This window comes from Hordeum vulgare, chromosome 5H, assembly GCF_904849725.1.
Source record: "Hordeum vulgare subsp. vulgare chromosome 5H, MorexV3_pseudomolecules_assembly, whole genome shotgun sequence".
Lineage (NCBI taxonomy): Eukaryota > Viridiplantae > Streptophyta > Magnoliopsida > Poales > Poaceae > Hordeum > Hordeum vulgare.
The window spans coordinates 177,002,932-177,020,379 of record NC_058522.1 but is presented as its reverse complement, the minus strand read 5'-3'; positions in this window follow the sequence as shown (position 1 = coordinate 177,020,379).

The window sequence follows — 17,448 nt, the reverse complement described above, 5'->3', positions numbered from 1 at the left end:
TCTTGAAGGCTGAAGCTTCCAGCTTTTCATGCTGAAGCTTTTTGACCTAAGCATCGCATCCCCAAACTTTAAGAAACGACAACTTTGGCCTCCTACCATGCCATAGCTCATATGGTGTCGTCTCAACGGATTTTGATGGTACCCTATTTAAAGTGAATGCAGCTATCTCTAATGCATAACCCCAAAAAGATAATGGGAAATCGGTGAGTCGCATCATAGATCGCACAATATCCAATAAAGTACGATTACGACGTTCGGACACACCATTACGCTGTGGTGTTCCACGCGGTGTCAACTGTGAAACGATTCCACATTGTCTTAAGTGAGCACCAAACTCGAAACTCAGATATTCGCCCCCTCGATCAGATCGTAGGAACTTGATCTTCTTGTTACGATGATTTTCAACTTCACTCTGAAATTGCTTGAACTTTTCAAACGTTTCAGACTTGTGTTTCATCAAGGAGATATATCCATACCTACTCAAATCATCAGTGAAGGTGAGAAAATAACGATATCCGCCGCGCACCTCCACACTCATTGTACCGCACACATCAGTATGTATGATCTCCAACAAGTCACTTCCACGCTCCATTGTTCTAGGGAAAGTAGTCTTAGTCATCTTTCCCATGAGGCATGGTTCGCACGTGTCAAGTGATTCGAAATCAAGTAACTCCAAAAGCCCATCAGCATGGAGTTTCTTCATGCGCTTTACACCAATATGACCTAAGAGACCATGCCACAAAAAGGTGGCGCTACCATTATTAACTCTACATCTTTTGGTCTCAGTGTTATGTATATGTGTGTCATCACAATCAAGATTCAATATGAACAAACCACTCACATTGGGTGCATGACCATAAAAGGTATTACTCATAAAAATAGAACAACCATTATTCTCTGACTTAAATGAGTAACCTTCTCTCAATAAACAAGATCCACATATAATGTTCATGCTTAATGCAGGCACTAAATAACAATTATTTAAGTTCATAACTAATCCTGATGGTAACTGAAGTGAGACTGTGCCGACAGCGGTTGCATCAACATTGGAACCATACCCCACGCGCATCGTGACTTCATCCTTCGCCAGCCTTCATTTATTTCGCAGTTCCTGCTTTGAGTTGCAAATGTGAGCAACATAACCGGTATCAAATACCAGACACTACTACAAGAGGTGGTTACGTACACATCAATAACACGTATATCACATATACCTGGTTTGGCGTTCGCCACCTTCTTATCAGCCAAATACTTGGGGAAGTTGCGCTTCCAGTGACCATCCCCTTGCAATAATAACACTTTGTTTCCGGCTTAGGTCCAGCCTTGGGTTTATTCGTCGGATTGGCCACAGTTTTGCCGCTGTTATTGGAGTTACCCTTCTTGCCTTTGTTGTTTCTCTAGAAACTAGTTGTATTATTGACCATCAACACTTGATGTTCTTTCTGGAGTTCTGACTCTGCGACTTTCAGCATCGCGAATAATTCGCCGGGTGACTTGTTCATCCCTTGCATGTTATAGTTCAACACAAAGCTCTTGTAGCTAGGTGGCAGTGATTGAAGAATTCTTTCAGTGATAGCCTCTTGCGGAAGTTCAACTCCCCGCTCGGCTAGACGGTTTCAGTACCCAGACATTTTGAGCACATCTTCACTGACAGACGAATTCTCCTCCATCTTGCAAGCATAGAATTTATCGGAGGTCTCATACCTCTCGATTCGTGCATTCTCCTGAAAGATAAACTTCAACTCCTGGAATTTCTCATATGCTTCTTGACGTTCAAAGCGTTGTTGAAGTCCCTATTCTAAGCCATACAAGACTGCATATTGAACTACTGATTAGTCCTCCTTACGTGATTGCCAAGCATTCAAAACCTCTTGGTCAGAGGTAGTGGGTGGTTCATCTCCTAGCGCTGCATCAAGGACATAATTCTTTTTCCCAGCTTGTAGGATGAGCCTTAGATTACGAGCCCATTCTACAAAGTTGCTACCATCATCTTTCAGCTTAGCTTTCTCTAGGAACGTATTGAAATTCAGGGTTGCTACTGCGTGAGCCATTGATCTACAACATAAAATATTGCAAGGTGGACTTAGACTATGTTCAAGATAATTAGAGTTTAACTAATCAAATTACTAGTAAACTCCCACTCAAGTAGACATCTCACTAGTTACTTGAGTGTAGCATGATCCAAATTCACTAACTCAAGTCCGATCATCACGTGAGTCGAGTGTAGTTTCAGTGGTAAACATCTCTATGCTAATTATATCAACTATACAATTCATGCTTGACCTTTCGGTCTCTTGTGTTCTGAGGCCATGTGTTCACATGCTAGGCTCGTCAAGTTTAACCCGAGTGTTCCGCGTGTGCAACTGTTTTGCACCCGTTGTATGTGAACAATGAGTCTATCACACACGGTCATCATGTGGTGTGTCGAAACGACGAACTGTCTCAACGGTGCATAGTCAGGGAGAACACAATTTTATCTTGAAATTTAGTGCGGGATCACCTTATAATGGTACCATCGTTCAAACCAAGATCAGGTGCATAAAAAGGATTAACATCACATGCAATTCATAAGTGACATGATGTGTCCATGATGTCGTGCTTCTTGATATCCATCACCAAAGCACCAGCATGATCTTCATCGTCACCGGCGCCACACCATGATCACCATCATCATTATCTCCATGATCGTGCCGCCATCGAGGTTGTCGTGGTACCTATGCTATTACTACTAAAGCTACAACCTAGCAATATAGTAAGCGCATCTACAAACACATATGTTAGTTTAAAGACAACCCTATGGCTCCTCCCGGTTGCCGTAGCATCGACGTGCAAGTCGATATTTAACTATTACAACATGATCATCTCATACATCCAATATATCGCATCATGTCTTTGGCTATATCACATCACATACATACCCTCCAAAGACAAGTTATACGTCGTCTAATTTGTTGTTGCATGTTTTACGTGGCTGCTATGGGTATCTAGTATGATCGCATCTTACTTACGCAAAACCACAACGGAGATGTGCAAATTGCTATTTAACCTCTGTCCAAGGACCGCATCGGTCAAATCTAATTGAACTAAGGTTGAAGAAACAAACACCCGCCAGTCATGTTTATGCAACGAGTTGCATGTTAGTCGATGAAAGCGGTCTCTCGTAAGCGTACGAGTAATGTTGGTCCGGGCGCTTCAATCCAACAATACTGTCAAATCGATAAAACACTAATGAGGGCAGAAAATCAAACATCAACGCCCACAAAAACTTTTCTGGTCTACTCGAGATTACATCTACGCATGAACCTAGCTCATGATGCCACTGTTGGGGAACGTTGCATGGGAAACAAACAAATTCCTATGCACACGAAGACCTATCATGGTGATGTTCATCTATGAGTGGGAGATTGGATCCACATACCCTTTTAGATCGCTAAGCGGGAAGCGTTAAGAAACGCGGTTGATGTCGTGGAACAGCTTCGAGATTCAAACCACCGTCGTCCCGCGATTCGTTCTGATCTAGCGCCGAACGGACGACACCTCCGCGTTCAGCACACGTATAGCTCGATGAAGATCTCCGCCTTCTTGATCTAGCAAGAGAGATAGGGAACTAGATGAGTTCTCTGGTAGCGTGACAGCGTGCCGGTGATGGTGATGATCTATTCCTGCAGGGCTCCGCCCGAGCTCTGCAAGAAACCAATCTAGAGGAAGAACTACGAAGTAGAGTTTTAGGGTTGCACGTGGCAAAGTTGTGTCTCAAAAAGCCCTAAACCTCAAGTATATATAGGAGGAGCCAAGGGGTGCGGCTTTCCCTAGGGGCGCCGGCCGAAGGGAGGAGGGACCGTCCTCCAAGTCGGTTTAGAGGGAGGAGTCCCTTCCTTCCTTCCCACCTCCTCTTTTTTTTCCTTTTTTTCTTTCTCCTTGATTTTTTCTTCTTGGCCGAAATAGCCCACTTGGGCTGGCCTCACCATCCCACTAAGGGCTGGTGCGCCACACCTGGCCTATTAGGTTCATTCCCGGGGGGGTGGGCCCCTCCCAGTAAAAACTCGGAACCCATTTGTCACTCCCGGTACACTTTCGGTAATGCTAGAAATCTTTCCGGAGGCCAAATGAAACAATCCTATATATCAATCTTCGTTTCCGGACCATTCCAAAAACTCTCGTGACATCCGTGATCTCATCCGGGACACCGAACAACCTTCGGTCACCAACACTTATAACTCAACTATACCGAACGTCACCGAACCTTAAGCATGCAGACCCTACGGGTTTGAGAACTCTACAGACATGACCTAAGACACTCCCCGGTCAATATCCCATAGCGGGACCTGGATGTCCATATTGGATCCTACTATTCTATGAAGATCTTATCGGTTGAACCTCTGTGCCAAGGATTCATATAATCCCGTATACCATTCCCTTTGTCCTTAGGTATGTTACTTGCCCGAGATTTGATCGCCGGTATCCCTATACCTATTTCAATCTCGTTACCGGCAAGTCTCTTTAATCGTTCCGTAATAAAAGATCCCGTGACTAACAGATTAGCCACATTGCTTTCAAGGCTTATATGTGATGTTGTATTACCGAGTGGGCCCCGAGATACCTCACCGTCACACGGAGTGACAAATCCCAATCTTGAACCATCCTAACTCAACGGACACCTTCGGAGATACCTGTAGAGAACCTTTATAGTCACCCAATAACGTTGCGATGTTTGATACACACAAGGTATTCCTCCGGTGTAGTGAGTTACGCGATCTCATGGTCATAGGAATGAATACTTGACACGCAGAAAACAATAGTAACAAAATGACATGATCACATGCTACGTTTATAGTTTAGGTATTGTCCATCACATCATTCTCCTAATGATGTGATCCAGTCATCAAGTGACAACAATTGCATATGGTCAGAAAACCTTAACCATCCTTGATCAACTAGCTAGTCAACTAGAGGCTTACTAGGGACATTGTTTTGTTTATATATCCACACATGCATTTATGTTTTCATTCAATACAATTATAGAATGGATAATGAACGATTATCTTGAAACAAGAAATATAATAATAACTATTTTATCATTACCTCTAGGGAATATTTCCAACATGTCGAAGGTCATGACCCTTGGTGCGGTGGATCTTGTAGTACTGGGCGTCGGGGCCCTCTGACTTGTCGACGACCGCCAAGGCTTGGCAAGAGCTGCATCCATCAACATCTTTTGTGGGAGCCTCGGCCTTCGCCTTCTTGGAAGCGTCGCTGCTCCGGGATGTTTCGACGACAAACATGGCTTTCCCCTTCCGTTTCTTGTTGCGCCGCTTCCCCCTCTTCGCGGGGGCGTCGCCGTCTTCATCTTTGGAGTCGGCCTCTGTACCGGCGTCTTCGCCGGGAAGCCTTCTCCCCTCTTCCGCTCGAGCACACTTGTCCGCCAGAGCGTAAAGCTCGGCGACATCGCGAACCTTGTTCATCGCAAGCTCCTCACGCATCTTCCTGTTCCGCACGTTCTGGTGGAACAGGCTGATGACTGCGGCTGAGTGAGCCATCCGGGATGTTGTGCTGTATGCGGCAGAATCTCTAGATGTACTTGCACAAAGTCTCAACCTCCTTCTCGGGGATGATGCGCAAGTTGCTTTCCTGGCCACGGGCCTGATGGCCGCCAGTGAAGGCGCCAACAAAGTCCTGGCACAACTCCTTCCAAGAGGAAATTGAGTTCTTGGGTAAGTGCATCAACCACGACCTGACGCTGGGCTCGATCACCAACTGGAAGTAGTTGGCCAGTATCTTGTCGTCCCGTCCTCCAGCAGCATGCACCGCGATGGTGTAGATGCTTAGGAAATCGGACGGGGTGGGTCTTTCCATCGTACTTCTCCAGGATTTCCGGCTGGAAGGTACGGGAGCTGGGCCATTAGACCTGCCGCAACTCGCACGTGAATGTCGGGCAGGCCACCTCATAAGGTAGGTCATTAGGATACCCGGATGCAATGTCGTCCGTAGCGGCTCCTTCCCGTCTATCTGACTCTCGACGTGTCTCTCGCAGTTGCTCGTTGAGAGTGCACACATCCTCCTTGCACCGCTCGTGAAGGACATCACGTTGATCGCGGCGGGTCCGCGGGTCGGAAGACCCAGATGAATCGTGAGAGACGAAAATCCTTTGTCTCCACCGTGGAGGAGAGTGCAGCGTTGCGGTGGCAGCTCCAGTCTTGTCGCTGTGGCCGTGGGCGCATTTGCTGGAGGGTTGTTTCGACGTCCCCACCTGCTGGGGGCCATCCCCATTGGCAAGGGCGACGAGACTCTGGATGGTAGCCCTCCACTCCTCGAGCCTGTGTGTTGTTGGCGAGAAGTCCAAGAGTAGTTCGGCCCGTTTCAAGGCTTCCGTCGGCGTGGGCGGTGGCGATACGTGCGAAGACCGCGAGGGGACCTTACTTCTAATCGTGTTAGAAGGAGAACCCCCTTGGTCTCATGGCGGTGCGTCTCCTTGGCCGGTCGCGGAGCGAGCGTGTCGGCCGTGTGAATCTTGGGAGAGAGGCCCTGAAATCCTTTGTGGGGGTGGCGACCTGCCACCGCTCCGGCGTGGCCCGCCGTGTACGCCATGAGAAGGCCGCGGTGGGTTTGTTCGCGTCATCGTCCTCGAGGATGCCCTCACATCCTTCGGGGTGGCGGCGCCACCCGTGGCCTGTGCAACTGCAGCTTTCGACGCCTCGGCATGCGGACGACCACCATGGTCGCAGACGATACCAGTCGCCCGGGTCTGCTCCCTAGAGTGTTCTAGAGGATCGTGACATGCGCCTCTTTGTCCTGCATCCGCACCCTCGCCTGCCTGCGCCGGCTCAGGAGCGTTGGGCGTGGGTGTGTCTATCGCCGGAGCACCCCTCCTCTTGGGTGCCATGGAGATGAAGAGGGACTAGTGTGCTGACGGCTAGGTTGGATCAACGCAACCTCCACACTCCTACCTGGCGTGCCAAAGATGTCAGGGAAAAACCAACACGTATGGGAAACTCGAGGAGTCCCTTGATCGTTCGGCTGGGAGAGGGAGGTATGACGCTGAGAGAGGAACTAGCGTCCAACACCAGCAAGGTTCCTTTACCCAGGTTTGGGCAGCTTGGCGCGTAAAACCCTGATCCTGGTTATTTTGTATTGCGGGCTTACTGTAGGTTAATTTTTCTATAGTAACTTAGTAGGTGGTTTGGGAGTCTATGATCCCCAAAAGGTCCAACCTCCCAAGAATGAGTTTTGCGCCTCCTTTTATAGGCAAAGGGATCACAAACGGTGTGCTCACAGGATGTACAGTGAACAATGTTCACCGCTGTACTTCTTCGATGGTGTCAGGGGAAGGAAATGCCTTGTCTGGCCCCTAACCTGCCGCAATGGGCTAGTGACAAGTGCCCAGGTGAATCGACACATGGGCCCTGCTCTAGCACACGAGAGATGTGCTGGAGCGGTTGGATTGCGGTAGAAACTTGTGGGGACACCTGGCGAGCGAACAGGGACTTCTGGCCTGGAGCCTCCTTCGGGTGACTTGATCACCTTCCCGGCAAGGAAGACTTGCCGGGGGCTTGGATACATTCCTAGCAAGGAGGGCTTGCCGGGGGCCTCGCCAGTCTGTGTGATTTTTCCCAGCAAGGGAAGCTTGCCTGGGTCTTGCCATCCTTCGGGTAGTCTTCTTGGCGAGGCGGTCTTGTCGGGGCCTTGGGAATCTTGCAGGCAAGGAGGGCTTACCGGGGCCTTGCGTCTGGAGTCCTTGTATCCCACGCCCCTGGGGAAAGGGGAAGAGTGTGTTCTTGGATTGCCTCCATGTTGTCTTCCCGGTACACTGTTTGCCGGGGGCGTTGCAAATGCCCGTGCACAAGTCTGGGGCACAAGGGACCCCAGTCTCTAGTGCACCGACACCTTTGCATGTGACCTGGCCGACTGATGCCCTGTGCACACCGAGACACCCGTGCAGAACCATAAAAGTGGCCTCCCAGGTCCCATAGACTGTCGTAGGTATGGTCCCCTACATCTATGGCTCGCCAGGTAGGGGCATTCTGCTGTACGCGTATCTTCAGCGGCCTTTCCACGTGCCTTCATCGGCACCTATGGCCCCCAAGTGGACTAGGGGTCGCATGATGGCCGCCCCTTTAACGTCCAAGCTGCCCACGTTGGGCGCAACGGGCGACAAGGGCGAGGGTGTCACCAGGCGCATCGCACTGGTGAACACAGCCAGAATACTGCACGGAGCTCTGTGAGCCATGGCCCGGACCCCGTTGTTGTGCTAGGGCAAGCCACTCCGGCGTCGACCGAGGGCGATGCCATGGTTGTAGTGACAGCTGCGGCAACGGCGGCCGGGCTCCCTCCGCGCCCATCATTAGACAACAGCGACCCGTGCCTGCAGTATGAAAACACTGGGTGTTGCACGGATAAGACCCTGTGCAAGGAATGCAGGACCATGCTCAGCCACTTCCCACTGGAGAGGGCCACCGTCGGACGACGGCGTGGGAGTGTGCTCCTTCTACAGCTTCTAAGAGGAAGAGCGCTACCTGCGCCTAGGCCCGCCCGGTTACTAAGACCGCGGGAGAAGTTCTAGCGTAGGCTTAGCTGCTACTGAACTTTCCGCCTGCGCCAGAGTTAACGGAGGACTTGAGGGCGACCATCCAGAGCCTGTTGAGCTTCACCAACAAAGACAAGCCAGATACGAAGGTGTAACGCCCAAGTTGTGATCCGATCCTTATTTTGTCTCGAAGGCCTGGACAGGCATAGAAGCACATCTCGTCATTTCGCAAGAATGGATATCATTACAAGTAGATTTACAGAAGAGATGAGTATATGGAATTATCTTACACCCGCCGCAATTTAAAACAGGAACAACACCATACAACAATATATTCAATCACCATGTAGAAGAGCAGGGTCAGCCTACGGACGAAAACAAGAGACAAAAGAACGACGTCCATCCTTGCTATCCCATGTTGTGGGTGTGGAACCCATCCTAAATCGATGAAGAAGAAGAATAATAAACTCCAAATAGCACAATAATCATGCTCACGTCAAAATATCGCTTTACATGCACCAGCAACTATTGTTCCAATAATCTGTAAGCCTCATGGACTGAGCAATCTTATTTCCAAAGGGATCAACACTAGAAAAGCTTAATGGGTGAGGTATGGTTAAGTGGCGCGGCTGCAGCAAGCAACCAAGCATTCATTTTAGTGTCTAACCTACGAGTACAATAATAAAAGGGGGATGACCCATGCTTACTAGACGTGAACTAATAATGATCTCAAAGTGATCCTGAACACCAATTTATGTCAGACATAACCCCATCGTGTCCTCTTCATGATCCGGAACTCACGAGAAGAGACAGTGATGGTTACACACAAAGTCGGCATATTTTAATTAAGTTTACTTCAAGCTATCTAGATCCAGATGTTAAACAAAGTTTCCAAGAAGCCACATAACCACGGGCAGGAGTCTCAGAAACATTTAACCCTGCATGGGTGCTCCATCTAGTCCATCACAAACTACCACAAGCTGCGTTAGAAACCTCAACCATGAAAGACCCGTGATCTCCTCGGCTTCCTAGTGAAAAACCTCAACCTCGAGATATCCCGAAGTATCCTTAGAATTCCTCGCACAAAATGTTCGAGAAGGACAAAACAAATCCCCCAAGGCCACCCGACGTGTCGACGCTCCCGATAGGAGTTGTGTATCCCGATAATCTACGCATACGGGTGCCTCATAGAAATCACCCAAGTTGCCATGGGTTGGCCCCACACAATGCTCTGTTTAGGACCAGCACCATCAGCACTGGCCCTCCCTATATTATTTTGGATTACTCCTCGGGTAGTGCTAACTCCCTATGTGTCAATTAATTATCAGTATTATTATGTTGGGCAAATATAGTACCAACGTTGGGCCTTCCCAAACGAGTTTTATCCCAAAAAAAGTCAAGGGGTCCCCATAACAACCCCAAGCATGTTAGGAGCACTCAAGATGGAACTTAACACCAGTAGCAGCAACTAAGGAGGAATAAGCGAAACAAAACACCCAGCCAAAAGACCAAGCCTTCCATCTTGTACCAGGTATATAGGTGCATTATGTTAAATGGCAATAACATGGTGAGATAACAAGGAACCCATGTTTTCACATGGAAGCATCTGCACCTACAAACAGCAATGCTATCAGAAAGTTGAGCGAGCGCTAACATTGCCAAAAAGTGGTTTTCTAGGTTGTGGAAAGGTTAGAGGCTTTTCATGGAAATGTTGGCAGGCTTATTAATACGGTGGTAGGCAGCAAGACATCGGGAAATAAGCGAGACAACTAGCATGGCAATGATAGTAATGGTATCTAGGGAAATGGTTATCTTGCATGTGATTCCGCTTGGAAGAAGAATGAATTCGTGAAGCACACGAACCAGCGTAGTCGAATAAATCCTCACACTCACAAGCGGTTCGGAACACTATCGAGAAGAAACAATCCAGAACAACAACCAACACATGATAACACCACACATATTCACGACAATATTCACAATCAAACATGATGCATGTCCGTTTCAATTATGCAAGGCATGGCAAAGCAAAACAATTAATACTACACATTAAATGAAGCTCAATATGCAACGAGTTACATATTGAAGAAACTCCACATTTTAATTACCTAGTTCACTCCCGTTTAGTACACAACCATATTAAATGTTGTTAAACATGGAAAGAGGGGAAACATGAATAAACTACCCTATCTAGGCATTTTAAATGAGGTCGAAACCAACATATAACATTTCAGAAATGACCCCATATGTTAATTTCGAAATTTGTCCAGATCTGAACTAAACACATTTTATATTTGTTAAAACGTCAAATAAAGTGCAACATGTGATTCTACACGTCATTTAATCAGTTTACATATATAGATCATTTAAAATGGATCTGCGGTTTAAAAGATATGAGCAACACAAGCTGATATGCCACGAATGAAAAATGCATGCAAATGATATGCCAAGGAGGACGAAGAGAAAACAACCTTCATCACCCCTTGCGACACGTAATGTTTCACGCACGTGACATTTGGTCAGAAGAGTGCGGGCTCCACGTTCACAAGGGCCGTCCAGATCGGCCTTGGACCGCAGTTGCACACAAATGTGGAATCCTACAAGGACAACATCGTAGTCTAGACCAAGGACAAGGCCACGCTGATCCAAGACCTGGAGGAGACCTTTGTGAACTTGCGCAAGATCAACTTGAAGCTCAACCCTGAGAAGTGCGTTCTTGGGGTCCCATCTAGTAAGATCCTTGTTTCTTGGACGTCCGTCGGGCGACAGGATGTGTCGCTGTTCTCAGCAGGTTCATCTCCAAGTCCACGGAATGGGCCCTGTCATTTTTCACAATCTTGAAGAAGGCGTACCAATTGCATGGACTTAAGAAGAAGAAGCAGTACTGCAAGACGTGAAGAAGTACATGTCCTTGGCCTTGATCCTTGTCGGGCCCAAGCGTGAGTAGCCGTTGTTGATGTATTTGGCAGCGACGAATTAGGTGGTTAGCGACGCACTAGTGGTAGAAAGGGAGGCCGAGGACGGCAAAATAGTGACCTCTGGCCTAGCAACCAGTGTCCCAAGTCAAACCCAATGAACCAATAGCCCGACTTCAAAGCGACACGGAAGAACGAGCACAGCGGATGAAGAAAGTGGTCCGGCAAACCGTATATTTTGTCAGCCCCCTCCTACAAGCGGCCCGTACAAGATATTCTGGGATCCAGAAATTGCTCTTTGGCCTCTTCATGGCATCCCACAAGCGGCATCGCTACTTCCAAGCGCACCGCACCATAGTTGTTACCCGCTTACCACTGCAGCGGATCTTGAGGAACCCAGAAGCAACCACACAGATCATCAAGTGGGCCCTGGAGGTTGCAAGTTTCGATATGAACTTCGAGAGCACAACAACCATTAAGAGACGAGAACTAGCAAAGTTCGTTGCTAAGTGGATGCCAAAACTAGATGAAGTGATCTCGGAGATAGCCCTTCCCACCAAGGAAACCACCCAGGCCTAGATCATGTAGTTTGACGGAGCTTTATTGCTACCAGGCGCCAGTGCCAGAGTGCTTCTCATAGCACCCACCGGAGAGCACCTCAATCATGTGATCCATATGCACTTCCCCTGGGATGTATCGACCAACAATACGGCAGAGTACGAGGGTTTGCTTGTCGGGCTGCTAGTAGCAGCAGAAGTGGGGATCAAAAAGGTAATAGTGCAAGGGGACTCGCAGCTTGTAGTGCATCAAGTAAACAAGGACTATCAAAGCCCCGTGATGGAAGTGTATTTTAATGAAGTGAGGAAGTTGGAGGAACGCTTCGACGGTCAACACATGGAACACGTCCCAAGGAAGGAGACCAGAATCGTCGACGATCTGTCAAAGCTAGCAGCTTAGAAGTCGCCTGTGGGACCAGGCACCTTCGTGCTCTAACTCACTCAACCATCTGTTACACCGTCAGGGCGGCAAGCCAAGAAAAGGAAGATGAGCTCCGGTTACTATTTCCTGGCAAAGCCACCCGTGGCCACCAAGAAGGTTGTCAGGGGCGATGAAGCGCTCGACGGTGAGCACAAATCTCCGGCAGGATGAGCAGTACTTACCAACGAAGCTTGTGCTGCCATGGCAGGATGAGCAGTCCTCACCGTCAAAGCCTTGAAATCTGGCATGGGCGCAGCAGATTGTCCGATACCTCCAGACAGCAAGGCATACACAGACATCTGCTCACGTCTACTGGCGAGATTCCAGCCCGCCAAGTTGCTGCTCCACCTCACCAGGAGGTTGATTGTCTACAATAGTCGAGGTGTTGAACGGGCACGCGGGCAGTGACAGGACTGCTTGCTAGAGTAGGTAGTGGGAACAGAGTGTTTTTACTGGGTGTATAGTACGTATTGCAGTGACGGGACTGCTTGCCAGAGTAGGTAGTGTCTCTACTAGCTCTGCATGTCCGCTGGACACCTTGGGTGATGTAGACAGTCAGCCCCTTGGTGAGGTGGAGGGGTGGCTTGGCGGGCTGGGATCTTGTCGGGGCACGTGAGCGGACATCTGTGTAGGCACGTGTGTCCTTCATCTTGGTTTGCCTGTGTCGGAATCAGGGCTCCCTAAATCCAGAAAGGTTCAAACACTCATGTGCGCTCGCTCTCCTACCGTGTTCTGCCTCACAACCTAACGGCGACTCTCAATGGCTCGAGCTAAGGAAGATGAACAAGAACACTCGTACAGTTTACCTAGGTTCAACCACCTTGTGGTGTAAAACCCTACTCCTCCTTGTCTTGATTGCATCAGGTGGAAGACGAGTACAAAGGGGGTTCTTCCTCGTGGAGTTGGTGGATCCCCAGCTATGGAGGCTAAAACAACCATTTTGGGAGGGGACACGGCTGCATCTTACCGTGACAAAGGTGGTCTTCGCCTGCTAAAGCTCTTTGCCATGATGCGCAAGTGGGATCGGTTGTGACCTTCCTCCTGTCGAGCCCCCAGCGTTGGTCCACTTGCCCCAAGTGGGAAACCTTTAATGGTCGCTTTGGGAACCAACGGCCAGGCTCTGCTCCCTTAACACCAAAGGGTAACGCCTCTTTGTCCATACTTGCTGGCACCAACCCTGGCACTGTCCTACATGGCTCATGTCACCCACGTGAGGAGGTAAGACCGAGAGGCCCTAGCGGCCATCCTTGGTTATTCCTCTTTGTGTGGGCCTTGGGGTGGGCTTTAGGAGGCGGCTTCAAGAGGAATTGCTTCGAGGGGAGACCCGCCGGTCCGTGGCTATTTTTGATGATCTATACCTCGTGAGGAGGGTGTCAGATTTCGGGCTCCGCAAAACCATAAGGATTCGAACATAGGGGCGTGTACGGGGATCTCTCCCTACTTACCTTCCCCTAGCTCGATACTCGATAGAAATGACGAAGGACTCGCTCGATAGTGAGGGAAACACAAAACACAAGAATTTACCCAGGTTCGGGCCACCGCGAAGCGTAAAACCCTACTCCTTCTTTTGGTGGATTGCCGGTCGCGGAGGTTGGTGGATGAACTAGTACAGTGCTCTCGAGCCTCCGAAGGCTAACTGGCTTGGTGTGTTGCTCTAGGGTCGGAATGAGCCAATCCCCCTACCAAGTGTTCTATGCTTTCTATTTATAGCGGAGGCCCGGGTCCTCTTCCCTCATAGATTCGGCGGGAAGGATCCCACAACGGCCAATTTTGAAGGGGAACACGGGAAGATTCTCCCCGGCACAAACGCGGTCTTCGCGTGCAAAGTAACTGCCCGCGCTGCAGGGACGGGCCTAAGGATGACGTTTGCCCTACTAGCGGGCGACGGTGGCTTTGTTGCACCAGAAGGGAATCCTTTGGAAGATGCCTTTGTTACCCCCGTACAATCCTGCCCCCTTTGCACTAATGGGAAACTGTTCCGTCCTGCCTTCGGCTGCTCGCCTGTCCTTCCCTGGCGTCACCCTTAACTCATGTGGTTCGGCCTTTCCTCGGAATATCCGCAGCTTCGGAGGGGTCCTGAGGAGGCCCCCTGCGGGTCTTGATGATCCTCCTCCTCGTGAGGCTTGGCCCCTCACAAGGGCCTTGCCTTGAACGGTGTCGGGCCCGTAGGTTTGTTTCGATGAGTTGAGCCTGCCCTGGGCCACAGGCAGGTAGGTGTGGGTACCCCCATTCCCAGAACGGTGACTGTAGCCCCCAGGCTTCTGGGCGGAGCCTCGGGGGGAAGCTTGTGGCGCCATGGGCCCCCAAATGCATGTGGGCCACGCTAGCGCGTGTCACAGGGCTGGTGTCTGGTCCTCCTTGTCTTCTGTCTCTGCCAAAATTATTAGGTTCCCTGCTCGTTGCATTGGTGCCTTATTGCTTTCCTTCTTCCCCACTCGCTCTTCCTACTTGGTCTCCAACTCGAACCGGCGTCCCCCAGATCCAACGTCGCGTCGTTCCCTGCCAGTTTAGCGTTGGCGCCCGCCGGCAAGCAGAAGCCAGAGGTGCAAGGTCCGACCCCGGCTTCCCCGCTCCTAGACCCTAGAGTGAGCCTGTCGGGGAAAACCAACATCTAGGGGAAACTCTAGGAGTCCCTTGATCGTTTGCCGGGGAGAGGGAGGTATGACGTCCAGAGCGGAACTTACGATCAACACCGGCAAGGTTCTTTTTACCCAGGTTCGGGACGCTTGGCGCGTAAAACCCAACTCCTGCTTAGTTTGTATTGTGAGCTTACTGTAGGTTGATTTTGCTATAGTTACTTAGATGGTGATTAGGGAGTTTCTGATCCCCCAAAGGTGCAACCACTAAGAATGAGCTTTGGGCCTCCTTTTATAGGCAAGGGGTCACCAACAGTGCGCTCACAGGTTGTATAGTGAATAGTGTTCACCGCTTCACTTCTTCGGTGGTATCAGGGGCAGTAAATGCCTTGTCTGGCCCCTGACCTGTCGCAAGGGGGTAGCGACACGTACCTAGGTGACTCGACACATGGGCCTTGCACTGGCACGCGAGGCACACATGGGCCTTGTAGAAACTTGTGGGGACACCTGGCAAGCGATCAGGGACTTGCCTCCTTCGGGTGGCTTGGTCACCTTCTCGGCAAGGAAGGCTTGCCGGGGGGCCCAGATACTTTCGAGGCAAGGAGGTCTTGTCGGGGTCCTCGAATCTTCCCGGCAAGGGAAGCTTGCCGGGGTCTTGCTGATCTTCGGGTAGTCTTCCCGGCGGAGCCTGCCTGTCGGGGCCATGGGAATCGTCCCGGCAAGGAGGACTTGTCGGGGCCTTGCATCTGGAGCCCTTGTATCCCTTGCCCCTGGAGAGGGAAAGGTCTGCCTTGGCGGGTCTTGGATTGCTTCCTTGCTGTCTTCCATGCACACTGTTTGCCGGGGGCTGATAACCCACAAGTGTAGGGGATCGCAACAGTTTTTGAGGGTAGAGTATTCGACCCAAATTTATTGATTCGCTCACAAGGGGAAGCTAAATAATATTCTCAAGTATTAGCAGCTGAGTTTATCAGATTCAACCACACCTGAAAGATTAGTGTCTGCAAGCAAAGTATCAGTAGCAAAGTAGTATGATAGCAACGGTGCCAGAAACAGATCTGTTGACGGCAGACTATTCCTAAATGTTGTTTCAATGGCGCCAGTAAGTTGCCACTGGACGGAGAACTATTCTTCCCCGACAAACTTGACGAAAAAGGATCTTGCAACAAGTAACAACGAAGTAGGAAGGAACAGCAGTAGCAGCAGCCACAGAGTAACATCAGTACACTACTGAAATCAGAGATTTTGCCATCTGCTGCTTCTTTGCCGTCTGATGGCTGATGGCAAAGACCCTCTTTGCCATCAGCTAACAAAAACCAGACGGCAAAGAGCAGGCTGATGCCAAAGATACTATTTGCCATCAGCCAGCTCTTTGCCGTCTGCCAGCTCACGGCAAAGAGAATTCAGGCACACAGCAAAGAGCATGGGCGGCCCACCCCGCAGCCCCTCTCTCCCCCCTAACGGCCTCTCTCTTTGCCGTCCACTTTTCTCCTCTGTGCCGTCGGGAGGCGGATGGCAAAGAGGGTGCCCCACTAACGGCTGTTAGCCCCACCCCCACGCGCCTCTCTCTCACCCCTAACGGACACCCCGACACCCCTCTCTCTTACATCCGACACCACCACCGTCATCGCGCCCTCCTCCGGCATCCCTACGCCGTCGCCCCTCCTCCTCCGGCCTCCCTGTGCCCCCTCCTCCTCCGGCCTCCCTGCGCCCCCTCCTCTTCCCTCCTCCGGCCTCCCTGCGCCGCCGCCCCCTCCTCCTCCGGCCTCCCTATGCCCCCTCCTCCCTGCGCCCCCTCCTCCACCACGCCCCCTCCTCCTCCCTGGGACCTCATCCTCCATCACCGCCGTCGGAGCTCGCCCCTACTCCACCACCACCCCTCCGCCACCACCGCCGTCTCCTCCACCGCCACACCCTCCTCCTCCCCGGCCGCCCCCTCCGCTTAGTCATTTTTTTTTCTTTTTTTGCTAATTTACATATTTAGTTTTGTTTTGTTAATTAGTGGTAGCTAGATTATTGTTAGTAGTTTTAGTGGTAGATTTAGTTAGGTTAGTAGTTTTAGTTAGTTTAGTTAGTAAGCTTGGTTAGCTAGGTGGAGGAGGAGAAGAGTAGAAGAGGAGGAGGAGGAGTACGAGAAGAGGAGAACAGAAGAGGAGTAGGAGGAGGAGGAGAAGAAGAAGAAAAAGAAAAAGAAGAAGAAGAAGAGGAGAAGAAATAAAATAAGAAGGAGAAGAAGAAGAAGAAGAAGAAGAAGAAGAAGAAGAGAAGAAAAAATAAGAAAGAGAAGAAGTAAAGAATAAGAGAATAAGAGAATAAGAAAAAAATAAGAAGGAGAAGAAGAGAAAAAAGAAGAAGAAGTTAATTTTGTATTGTTTGGTATTTAGTGGTAGCTAGATTCTTTTTTAGTTACTTAGTGGTAGATTCTTTTTTTTTGCTGTTTAGTGCTATCTAGGTTTAG